Source organism: Macaca mulatta, chromosome 7 (assembly GCF_049350105.2).
Source record: "Macaca mulatta isolate MMU2019108-1 chromosome 7, T2T-MMU8v2.0, whole genome shotgun sequence".
NCBI classification, from domain to species: domain Eukaryota; kingdom Metazoa; phylum Chordata; class Mammalia; order Primates; family Cercopithecidae; genus Macaca; species Macaca mulatta.
Window position 1 is genome coordinate 168,872,355 of NC_133412.1, and position 11,852 is coordinate 168,884,206.

At 44.3% G+C, this 11,852-nt stretch overlaps 1 long non-coding RNA gene across 1 annotated transcript; it reads left to right on the forward strand.

Moving 5' to 3' along the window:
• The first annotated feature begins 2,822 nt into the window (after positions 1-2,822).
• Positions 2,823-10,881, forward strand: LOC114679293 (uncharacterized). Its single transcript, XR_003731013.2, has 3 exons — positions 2,823-2,944; positions 9,690-9,744; positions 10,344-10,881. It is a non-coding gene; the product is annotated as an uncharacterized LOC114679293 (long non-coding RNA).
• The last annotated feature ends 971 nt before the right edge of the window (positions 10,882-11,852 follow it).

Sequence of the window (11,852 nt, forward strand, 5' to 3'; positions counted from 1 at the left end):
TCCGCCGGCACCTGGCAGAGGGAAAGGCGTTTGCTGAGGACTCTGGGAGTATTTGCTCATCTCTCCGTCAGCCTCACCCTGGCAGTGGGATGTCTGCTTCTCCCTTGAAAGGCAGTCTGGTGAGATGCTGATAGTGATGCCGATCGGATGCTGGTGCTGATTCTAATGCCAACGCCAATATTATCAGTTATGTAACAACGGCAACATGAATAGTATTTTTTTAGTATTCGTTCTGGGTCAGAAACTGTGCCAATCATTTTACATATTTTATCTCCTCTAATGTAGTCAATATGGTACAGGAGTTGGAAGCTTTTTCTGTAAAGCATAAAAGCATAAATATTTTTGGTTTTGCTGGCCATATGTTCTCTATTGCAACTACTCAATGTTCTTTTTCTTTTCTTTTTTTTTTTTTTTTTCCTTTTCTTTTCTTTTGCTTTTTTTGGAGACAGAGTCTTGCTATCTCACCCAGGCTGGAGTGCAGTGGCGCGATCTCAGCTTACTGCAGCCTCTGCCTCCTGGGTTCAAGCAACTCTCCTGCTTCAGCCACCCAAGTAGCTGGGATTACAAGTATGTTCCACCACACCTGACTAATATTTGTATTTTTAGTAAAGATGGGGTTTTGCTATGTTGTCTAAGCTGGTCTCAAACTCCTGAGCTCAAGTGCTATTCCTACCTTGGCCTCCCAAAGTGCTGGGATTACAGGCGTGAGTCACTAACGTCCAGCCTCAACTTTGCTTGTATAGTACAAAAACAGCCATAGCCAATATGTAAACAGAAGGGCATGGCTGTGTTCAAATAAATATTTACAAAAACACTCAGTGTGTTGAATTTGGCCCATAGATTGCCAACCCTACCAGAAAGGAATGGCTCAAAGGGGAGACTCTTCAGCCAGACTGCTTGGATTCGAGTCCAAGCTCTGGCACTTTTTGCCTCTGGAGGCTTAGGTAAATTATTTAACCTCTTTGTGGTGAAGTCCCTCAACATTCATCCTCCCCCTTTTTGTGTAACAGGTTTTTGCCAGGCACAGGGCAGTCCAGAAGAAAGACTCCATTCCTCAGCTCCCTCGTAGCTATGTGAGGCCATGTGATATGTCCCACCCAGCGGGATCTGAGCTAAGATGTCATGTTAGTTTCTGGGAGGACTTCCTCAAGAGACAGCCCCTTTCTCGTTTTTTGGTCTTTTGTTTGTTTTGTTTTATAATCCCTTCTTCCACTGTGCTGTTCACACTGGTGCTGCGTACGTACCTCTCATTCCCCACTATACCCCTTAGATGGGAATGCTATTTTATTTATCCTTTTACTCTCTCCCCATTGTGTACTAGCAGTGGTACATGAGGGGAGACACGATTGTGTCATTTTCATGTTTTTAGATTGAGAGGAACTGCACCTGAGAAGTGGTACCCAAAAAGCCTCATCCACACCTGCACTTCATCTCTACCATGAGGTCCTGGACCATAAGCCTGACCTTCTGCCGTAGTGGACTGAAAGTTTGGATGTCTTTGGAGGCAGTGAATCAATTTTGCATGTGAAAAGAATATAAATAGTGGCTAGAGGCTGGATGTTGCTAGCTTGCCTCCAAAGATAACCATTATTAATCATTTTACCTGTATGCACATGCTACTTTCCCATCGAGAAGTGAAGCCTCTTCTTCTAACTCCTTGAATCCGATTTGAGCTTTGACCAATAGATACAAGTGATGATATCCAAGGCTAGGTCATAAGAAGCTTTATAACTGCCACCTGAGTCTCCTGCAAAGCTTGCTGTTGATATACACCCTTTGGGAATCCAGCCACCACGCTGTGAGACAGCCCCAAGCCCATACAAAGGCCATGTGTGGGACTTTTGGTTCCTATAGCTCCAGCTGAGCTTCCAGCTGACAGCCAGTGTCAACTGAAAGCATTGTGTCTGCACCAACTTGGACAGCAGGCCCAGTTGAGCCTTCAGGTGACTGCACCTCGGCCGCCATATGACTGAAACCATGTGAGAGAGCCCAAGTGAGAACTTACTTCCTAGCTGAGCCACATCAACCCACAGAACCATGAATGATAATCATAAATTGTTTTAAGTGACTCAGTTTTGGGGTGGTTTGATGTGTTAGTAGCAGTAAAATTATACAGGTCAGCAGCAACCTCAATTCTTGCCTCCTCAAAAGAAAGAATTCAGTTGAGGGGCATAAGGCAGAGTGAGAGACTGAGGCAAATTTTAGAGCAGGAGTGAAAGTTTATTTAAACGTTTTAGAGCAGGCCAGGCAAGGTGGCTCACACCTGAAATCCTAGGGGAGGCCGAGGTGGGCGGATCACTTGAGGTCAGGTGTTCCAGACCAGCCTGGCCAACCATGGCCAACATGGTGAAACCCCATCTCTATTAAAAATACAAAAATTATCTGGGTGTGGTGGTAGGCACCTGTAATCCCAGCTACTCAGGAGGCTGAGACAGGAGAATCGCTTGAATCCAGTAGGCAGAGGCTGCAGTGAGCAGAGATTGCACCATTGCCCTCCAGCCTGGGCAACAGAGGGAGACTCCATCTCAATCAATAAATAAAATAAAAATAATAAAAATAAAAGTTTTAGAGCAGGAATGAAAGAAAGTAAAATACACTTGAAAGAGAGCTAAGTGGGTGACTTGATTCAAGTGCATGGTTTGACTCCTGACTTGGGGTTTTATGTGTTGGCATGCTTGTGGGGTCTCTTCTCTCCTGATTCTTCCCTGGGGTGGGCTGTTTGCATGCGCAGTGGTCTACCAGCATTGGGACAGGAACATGCACAGTGTTTACTGGAGTTGCGTGCATGTTCGCTTAAGGCGTTCTTCCCTTACCAGCTGAATGTTTCTAGAGGAAGGTCATATACCAGTTAAACTCCACCATTTTGCCTCTCAGTGTTCATGCTGAGCCCATGCGTCCAACTCCTGAGACCTTATTGGGAAGCTACTGATCATCAGTTTCAGATGTTTCTATCGGTTGGGAGACTGCCTTTCCCTGGTGCTGGCTGTAACCAATTATTATTTTAGAGAGACAGTTAATGACCACCTGACCATCACCTGACCGTCACCTGACATTCCTGGTTGGGAGGAGCCCTCTCCTGCCCTGCTTATGTCTGCCTGACTACCTACTGTAACAGACGCAGCCAGCTGGAACATTGGCTTTGCTCAGTATCATGTAGAATTAGATTTCCCGGGCTCCTTTGCCCTCTGGGTTCTTGGTAGTTTGGGCTAATGGGAAGCACTGGTGGGAAACTCAAAGGTGGAAGGAAGGAAGAAACCAGGGTGTTTTCTCTCTCTCTCGCTCTCTCTCTCTCTCTGCTTTGGTTACCATCTCCCACAATGGCTGTATCTGTTCTTGGCTCTATGTCTCGTCAGAGAGACCCTCCCTCTGTGGTTCCATCCCCAGGGGGCAGCTCTCACTATATTCTCGCTCCTACCAGGCTGTCCCAGCTTCTAGCTCCTGGCAAATGTCTGTTATCTTTCCAGCCTCAGGGGTGACAGCAGTTCACTGTCATTGCTACAGCATCCCATTGGGCTTCTCACCATTTTCCTCACCCGTGTAACCAACTTCTAGGATTTAAATTCCTTCTACTTGAAACACCTAAAGTTGCTCCTGTTTTCCTAACTGGACCCTGGAGGATACAGCGTGTAAGAGGATAACATAGTCTAGTCCAGCAGGCCAGGGAAGGCTTCCCTCCAGAAGGGGTGTTTGAGTCAAGGTATGAGAAATGACTAGGCTTTCCGGGCATAGGAGATACACAAGTGCAGTGGCCCAGGGGAAAGGTAGACTGACATATTAGAAGTACGGGGGCAGGCCAGGCGCCGTGGCTCACGCCTGTCATCCCAGCACTTTGGGAGGCCGAGGCGGGCAGATCAAAAGGTCAGGAGATGGAGACCATCCTGGCTAACACGGTGAAACCCCGTCTCTACTAAAAATACAAAAACAAAATTAGCCGGGCGCGGTGGCGGGCGCCTGTAGTCTCAGCTACTCGGGAGGCTGAGGCAGGAGAACGGCATGAACCTGGGAGGCAGAGCTTGCAGTGAGCCGGGATTGCGTCACTGAACTCCAGCCTGGGTGACAGAGCGAGACTCTGTCTCAAAAAAAAAAAAAAAAAAAAAAAAAGACTGGGGCAAAGTGGGCCATGTTGCTGCACCACAAAGAAAATGAGAGGGGGACTGTCATGAGATAAGGTTGAAGTTTGCAGGGCCAAAGCCGGGGGCTTTCAATCCTTAATGCAAGTTAGAATCACCTGGAGATTAAATATATATAAAAACATATAGTTTATATATATTTATATATAATATATTTAATATGTTTATACTGATATAAATATATATCAGTATAAATATATATTTAATATATCAGTATATATAAACATATACATATATAAATAACATAGATATATTTATATATTTTTATTAATATATATTTATATATTAATATAACTATATTATAAAACTACTGATAAAATATATCAGTATATATGTGTGTATATATACCAGTATATATAAATATGTATTAGTATATTATATATACTGGTGTACAGACACACACATATATACTGATGCCGAGACCTCATCCCAGACTAACTGAATCAGAATCCTTGGGATTGGACCAGCAGGATTCCTATATGCAGTCAGGGTTGAGAACTGCTGGGCGTTGACCCTGCAAGGCCTTGTCAACCATGGTCTTTATCCTGATCAATGGGAAGATCCCAAAAGGTGGTGAGTTCTCTGGCTGTAGGGTGGGGAAGTGATTGGAGGGGCCAGGAATGGAGGCAGAAAATCCTGTAGGCAGCTATTGTAGCAGATCGATGTGCTCCTGGCTTGCTGAGCATGGCAAGGGACAAAAGCTGGTTCTGTACTTGCTGGTGAGACTCTCTGGCTGACCCCACTCAGTTTCTCACATCTGCCATCTTGCTCTGGATTTTCCTACTCCCCGTTGGTTCCCTTCAGCTGGGCTCTGTCCTCGCGTTCATCTGCCCTGGAGAGTTTCCTGCTAATGTACCCTCCCCGGTACCCATCCCTCTTTCTCCTGGGCAGATGGATGCAGCCATTCCACATCCCTGCAGAGAGTTACTCTGGCAGAACCTAGGATCCTAAACTCCTTAAGTACCCTGAATTTTAAAATCGTGATTGTATTTGGCAGCTTTAATCAAAAATCGGAAGTACATGGAATTAGAACCTTTGGCCAGAGACTCTCGGAGTTGAAAGCCTCCCTTAGACATAGCCTCTTCCAACCCCTGAATTTCATTATCCAAGAAGATCCATGAGCTCTGGAGAGTTCAGGACCCAGGTCTGCTAAGGACTTCTGCTTCCCTGACTTTCCTTCATATCCTGCTGTCCTAGGGATTTAAGACCATGAATTTGCAAATGCTCTGCCTGAAGTGTGTACTGAAGCTCTGGAGACCTCACCCAATTCCCAGGGCCATAATTATGATAAGGTACGAACCAGAGAGAATCTTTCTGTAAATTTAAACCACTGCATTTTCACTTCTTGCTTTGAATTAGGTTTTCTTGCAGCTGCTCCCTCCAGGGGAGCCAGAAGGCTTATTGCCCCAAGGCAGGAGAGGCTGTGTGAGACCTGGTTTTGAACGCTTTGAGAAGAGAAGAAGTGCTGGGATTCCTTTGTCTCCCGCATTAGCACATAAAGGGCAAAGCCTAGAGGATCTTAGGGATCCCCGTGGTCTGCTTGGGGAAGGCCAGGCCACCACTGGGAGTGGAGTCAGGGAGGCTCTGGGAGAGCAGCCAGCCCCGTGGGAACCTGGAGAGTCATGGGAGAGAAAGGAGGAGGTGCTAGAGGTTGGAAGGCCAATGAGGCAGAAGCTTGTTTTCTGATTCTTCTTCCTGGGCCCAAGGCTGGAAGATAGGGTGTTGGAACCATGAGGATATTCATGGCAAGGAGGGGGCTGTTGCCTCTGGTCCTGGAGCCCACTTTCAGAAAGGTGCCAGGAGAGTCAGCTGAGGAACCTTAAGTTTTTGCTTTCTCCTGAGTCGTACAGAGACTGAATGAACTGCCCAAGGGCCTTCCCTGGGCAAGGGAAGGTGGCACTCAGGCCAATGGGCTGGCTGGAGATGACAGCAATGGCAATCCGGGAGGGATCCTGCACCTCTAACAAGCTCCAAGATCAGACTGAGAGTTACCCTGGCCCCCAGGGGCTCCAGGGGGAGAGGTGACTGTGGGGACCCATGCATGCCAGCGGCACATCCAGATGTTATTGGTGGAAGGTGTCCAGGTTCTTGGCATCTTGAACAAAGAATTGGACAGAATGCACAAGGTGAGGAAAGCAAAAGCATAGATTTATTGAAAACGAAAGTACACCCCACAGCGTGGGAGTAGGCCGGAGCATAGGGGCTCGTGAGCCCCGGTTACAGAATTTTCTGGGGTTTCAATACTCTCTAGACATTTTCCACTGGTTACTTGTTATATGTTCTGTGTAAATGAAGACAATGAAGAGAAGTTACAAGTCATTTACTCCGAATGTGCCCTATGTAAATGGAGAGGATGTTATTTGGTGTGTGCGGTTTATGTAAATGGAGAGGATATCCCTTGGTGTGTGTGGTCTATGTAAATGGAGAGGATATCACCAGGTGTGCAGTCGATGTAAATGGAGAGGATAAATGTGAAATTACAAAGTGTAAATGGTGTAAATGGAGAGGATGAAGTGCGGTTTACAAAGGCATTCATATTCCATTTGATTTTGTTCTAGGAAGTCAGCGTGGATCAGCCTTATGTTCCTGGCCTCCAGGTCCTATTCTCCTGGACGGGCCAGGATCTCTATCCTTACAGCACATTGGAATGTATATGTTCCTCTCCCCACGTTGCCTTAGGGAGCAGGCAGGTGTCAGGGGCAGCACAAGGACAGCCAACAGGACAGGTGCATAAGTAAGACTGATACAATTTGAGGGATCAAATCTGAGAATATTCTAAACAGGATCCAAGTAACATTTTTGCCTCCTAACCAGCAGGAGCTCAAGAGAAAGACTAGACTTATTCCACATTAAATAATAGTATTTTTTTCTTGAACATCTTGATCATAATATCAATTAAATGTGTAGCCCTGATTCAATAGCTACCATTTACTGAGCATCTATTTTGTGCCAGACTTGCTGCTGGTATTTGACAGTGCAGTGCCTGACAAGTAGACACAATGGTTTAAATGTCGTTGTTACTGGTATTATTGTTGCAATGATGTTTTAATCCTCCCAATGTAATTGAGCCTTTATTATAAAGATCATAAGATGTTCACTTTGCTTATTTCCTTGTCCTTTTCTTCCTCCATGCATGCTTGATTGCACAAGAGAAGTCACTAGTAATTGATTAACTTCCTATCCTAACCCCCAGGGCTGCCTGCAAGATTGATGAACTGTTTTTCTTTCAAAGAACAAGGATCCTTAGGTCATGCAGACCTCCTTGATAGCATCTAGGAGTTTGTTTTGGCCAAGGAACTCAAACAGCTTTGATTGTTGGGGGAACCCATCTTCTGCATACGTACTTTGCTCATAAAAGCCCCCAGTTATGTTAAAAGGCAGATTGGATTTGAGAGGCTGCTTCTCCTGCCTTCTTGTTTTAGCCGAATCAAATAAACCTTTCTCTGCTTCTAAGTGCTGATGTGTCAGTGTTTGGTTTGCTGTGTATCAGGTACTTGAACCTAAAATTTGGGGTTTGATAACACCAACAGCTCTGCACAGGAGATATTGTCATGCAGTCTTACTAATGAGGAAAACGTGTTCACAGGACTTGCCCAAGGTCACACATTTTAATCAGTGGCAAAGTTAGAGTTAAAAATGTTTATGTACTTTTTTTTGTTTTTATAATTCAAGGATGCATCACTATTTTATGTACCACAAAGAAAGAAAAACAGCTATTAAACTATAATATAGTATTTCCTTCGCATTTAGAATTTTTGTTATAAACTCATTATAAAGAGCTCTTTTAAATTTAGTTAGACATAGACTTTGATTATTTATTGTGCTTCTGCATATATAGAAAAGAAAATATGAGTGAAATAAATCGGTTCATTATTTAGAAAATATCTTCACATTCAAACCCTACTTCTTTTTTAAAATATTTATCTCAATAGAGAAACCCTACTTCTTTTAAATAACTTTCCAACTCAGAGTTATAGGTATCCTCTGTATGATCAAGTGTGTTGGCAATGCAATATTTTTTTAAAAAACTTTATATTTTGGAACAATTTCAAATTTAGAGAAAAATTGCCAGAATAGTACAAAAATTTCCTTTATACCCTTCAGCAGATTCCCACATTTTTTATCTGATTACACCACCTTATGATTATCTGTGTGTGTGTATGTGTGCATGTATGTGTCCATGTACATTACTATTTTCTGAATCGGTTCAGAGTAAGCTGCAGATATGGGTCCCTTTATTCCTAAATACTTCAGCTTGGTTTTGAAAAAAAGGACATTTTCTGGCCAGGCACAGTGGCTTATGCCTGTAATCCCAGCACTTTGGGAGGCTGAGGTGGGCAGATCACCTGAGGTCAGGAGTTCAAAACCAGCCTGGCCAACATGGCAAAAACCCTGTCTCTGCTAAAAATATTTAAAAAATTAGCCAGGTGTGGTGGCAGGCGCCTGTAATCCCAGTTACTCGGGAAGCTGAGGCATGAAAATCGCTTGAACCTGGGAGGCAGAGGTTTCAGCAAGCCAAGATCATGCCACTGCACTCCAGCCTTGGGGATAGAGTGAGACTCTGTCTCCAAAAAAAAGGGACATTTTCTAATCTAACCATAGAACAATGATTAAAACCAAGAAATTAACATTGGTACAATACTATTACATAACATACAGATCTTATTCAGATTCACCATTTTATCAATAATGTCTATTACAATAAATAAATGCATACATCTATTTAATAAATGTAATAAATGTATTCATTAAAATATAATATTTATATGTTATTATACAATAAATAATTATGCATATATATTTTTTTCTGGTTCAGAATTCAATCCAGGATCATACATTACATTTAGTTGTTGTGTCTCTTCAGGTTCTTTTAATCTGGAACAGCTACTCAGACTTCTTTTGTCCTTCACAATCTTGATATTTTTCAAGAGTACAGATCAGTCATTTTGTATGAAGTCTCTCAGTTCAGATTTGTCTGGTATTTCTTTATGAGTAGATTCAGGTTTTGCATTTTTGGGGGCACAGTTACCACAAAGGTGAGTATATGGCCTTCTCAGCTTATTATGTCAAGAGACACATGATGTCAATTTGTCCCATTTAGGGGAGGCTAATTTTGATCACTTGGCTAAGGTGGTAACTGCCAGATTTCACTGCTGTCAAGTAACTATTTTACCTTTTGTAGTGTATTAGTCTGTTCTGATGCTGCTACTAAAGACATACTTGAGACTGGGTAATTTATAAAGGAAAGAGGTTTAATTGACTCACAGTTCAGCATGGCTGGGGAGGCCTCAGGAAACTTACAATCATGGCAGAAGGAGAAGCAAACATGTCCTTCTTCACATGTCGGCATCAAGAAGTGCTGAGCAAAAGGGGGAAAAGCCCTTTAGAAAACCATCAGATCTTGTGAGCACTCACTCACTATCATGAGAACAGCAGCATCGGGGTAACAGCCCCCCATGATTCAATTACCTCCCACCGGGTCCCTTCCATTTATCAACTTTGGCGTCCCCACAGCTCCAGGGTGGGGAAAGAGGAAATAATACTTTCCCTCTTTTACAGAAGAAGGGGTTGAAGATCTGAGAGGCTGAGTTACTTTCACAAAGTAACACAGCTGGTAAGTTCCAAGGCTGGGCTTCCCGCTCCAAGACTGTTACTAGTTCTAGAGGAACCAGGACCCTCCTAGATTTATCCTCTGGAGTTTATGGAACAGACCATGCCCTGCCCCTTTTGAAGTATCTTGGGCGTAAATGAGAAGTAGACTACACGTGAGAGTGAAATTTTAAATTGGGCTGAGCTGGACTTTATAATAACAAAGTGATTGGAAAGCTGTGGGTTTGCTGAGAGACATTTGGGAAAGGAACAAGGACATTCAAAAGAGTGTTTGGGGAAAATAAAGCCGTTTCTGGTTTGTACCAGCCCCCTTTGGTCTTATCCAGCACCCTGCCTGGGAGCCCACACCTCGCTCAGCCTGTGAGGGGCACTCCACCAATGCTTGTTCAATGACTCCGGGAATGGATCAAGTGTCAAACTCTGTTAGGCTACGTGTGGGTGGATTTGACTTGGGGTTCAGTCCTGGGGATGCTATTACAGAACCATAATTGGTTTCTCAGAGGTGATTTAGTCCCTTGTTAGCAGACTAGAACACTTGAGGACTTCAATCTACCAACATTTAGATTGCCTTGGGAGAACAGCCAGCAATTCTTGCACCCACAGATTTTAAATGCCTGTGTTCAGCATTCCTGCAGCAGGCTCCAGGTGGAATGCTAATGGGATTGGCCTCCAGTCCCTGGACCTTAGCTGTGGAAGGAGAGAAGAGGACATCTGCACCTCCTCTCAGAGAAAGCCTGATGCCTACCAAAGGCCTTGGAGGGCCGACACAGTGACCCTCAGTCTGGAGCTTGTTCACTGAACATTGGAGACTATCATTTGGGCAGGTGGTCTTGGGCCTCTATGAGCAGCAGGCTGCACCCCACTATGATCCCCTCATTCCACTCTGAGGCATCTTCATGAAAGCAGATGTCCATTGAAAAGCACCCAAGTGCAGTCTCAGCTGATGAACTTCAGAGACAATTAAGACAAAGGCTCTTGGTCCCCTCTGCCCTTGGGTGGTGCCTCTGGTATGCACTTGGCCCCTGTGTCTTTATTTAGACTGGTCACTTCACAACCCATCATGTCAACCCACCCCTAACCGTGCCCACCCTGGGTCCTCACCTCAACTGTCTGACTTCCCACTTTGAGCTCAGCAAAGGCAAGAGATGTTTTCCTGCTTTGATACCCTAAATGTGTGGAATCGAGGCTGGCACACAGTGGGCCCTTGAAATTTGGGAGGAGTGAATATATATACACACACACACGTATATATACACATACACACACACACACACACACATATATATATATAAATATTCCTACCTCAGCTTTCCTTGCAGCTCCCCATAGTAGGAATGGATTGTAAAACTTCCCAGGATGTCCAAAAGGAGAAAGGAGAGAAAGCAGTCTGGAATTTTGAGCCAAGGGGCCCACAGCCCAGCCACCAAGCCATCTGTAAAATGGGATGGGAATATGACATGAGCCACAGGGGTACTACGAGGGTTAATGAGGTCAGCATGTGATGTACCATGCCAACATGAATAACTAGACCTCTTGATATCATCATTTCTGCATTCCCCAGCAAGTGCCTGATACACACTACACATTCAACAAGTGTGTTGGGGTGTCCAGAGGACACTGGTCTCTAGAAGAATTTTTATAGCAGGCTATACTTTCCTTTCAAAAGCTCAAAGCTGTGTTTGCATTCTAGAGTGGAGTCCTTGCTCCAGGAGGGAAGCTCTGTGTATTAGTCAGGGTTCTCTAGAGAGACAGAACTATATACTAATATATATATTAGTTATTAAGTATTAACTTAAGGTCCCACAATAGGCCATCTGCAAGCTGAGGAGCAAGGAGAACTAATCTGAGTCCCAAAACTGAAGAACTTGGAGTCTGATGTTTGAGGGCAGGAAGGATCCAGCAAGGGAGAAAGATGCAGGCTGACAGTCTAGGCTAGTCTCTCCTTTTCACGTTTTTCTGCCTGCTTTATATCTGCTGGCAGCTGATTACATTGTGCCCACCAGGTTAAGGGTGGATCTGCCCTCCCCAGCCCACTGACTCAAATGTTAGTCTTTTTTGGCAAGACTCTCACAGACACACCCAGGATTAATACTTTGTATCCTTCAATCCAAT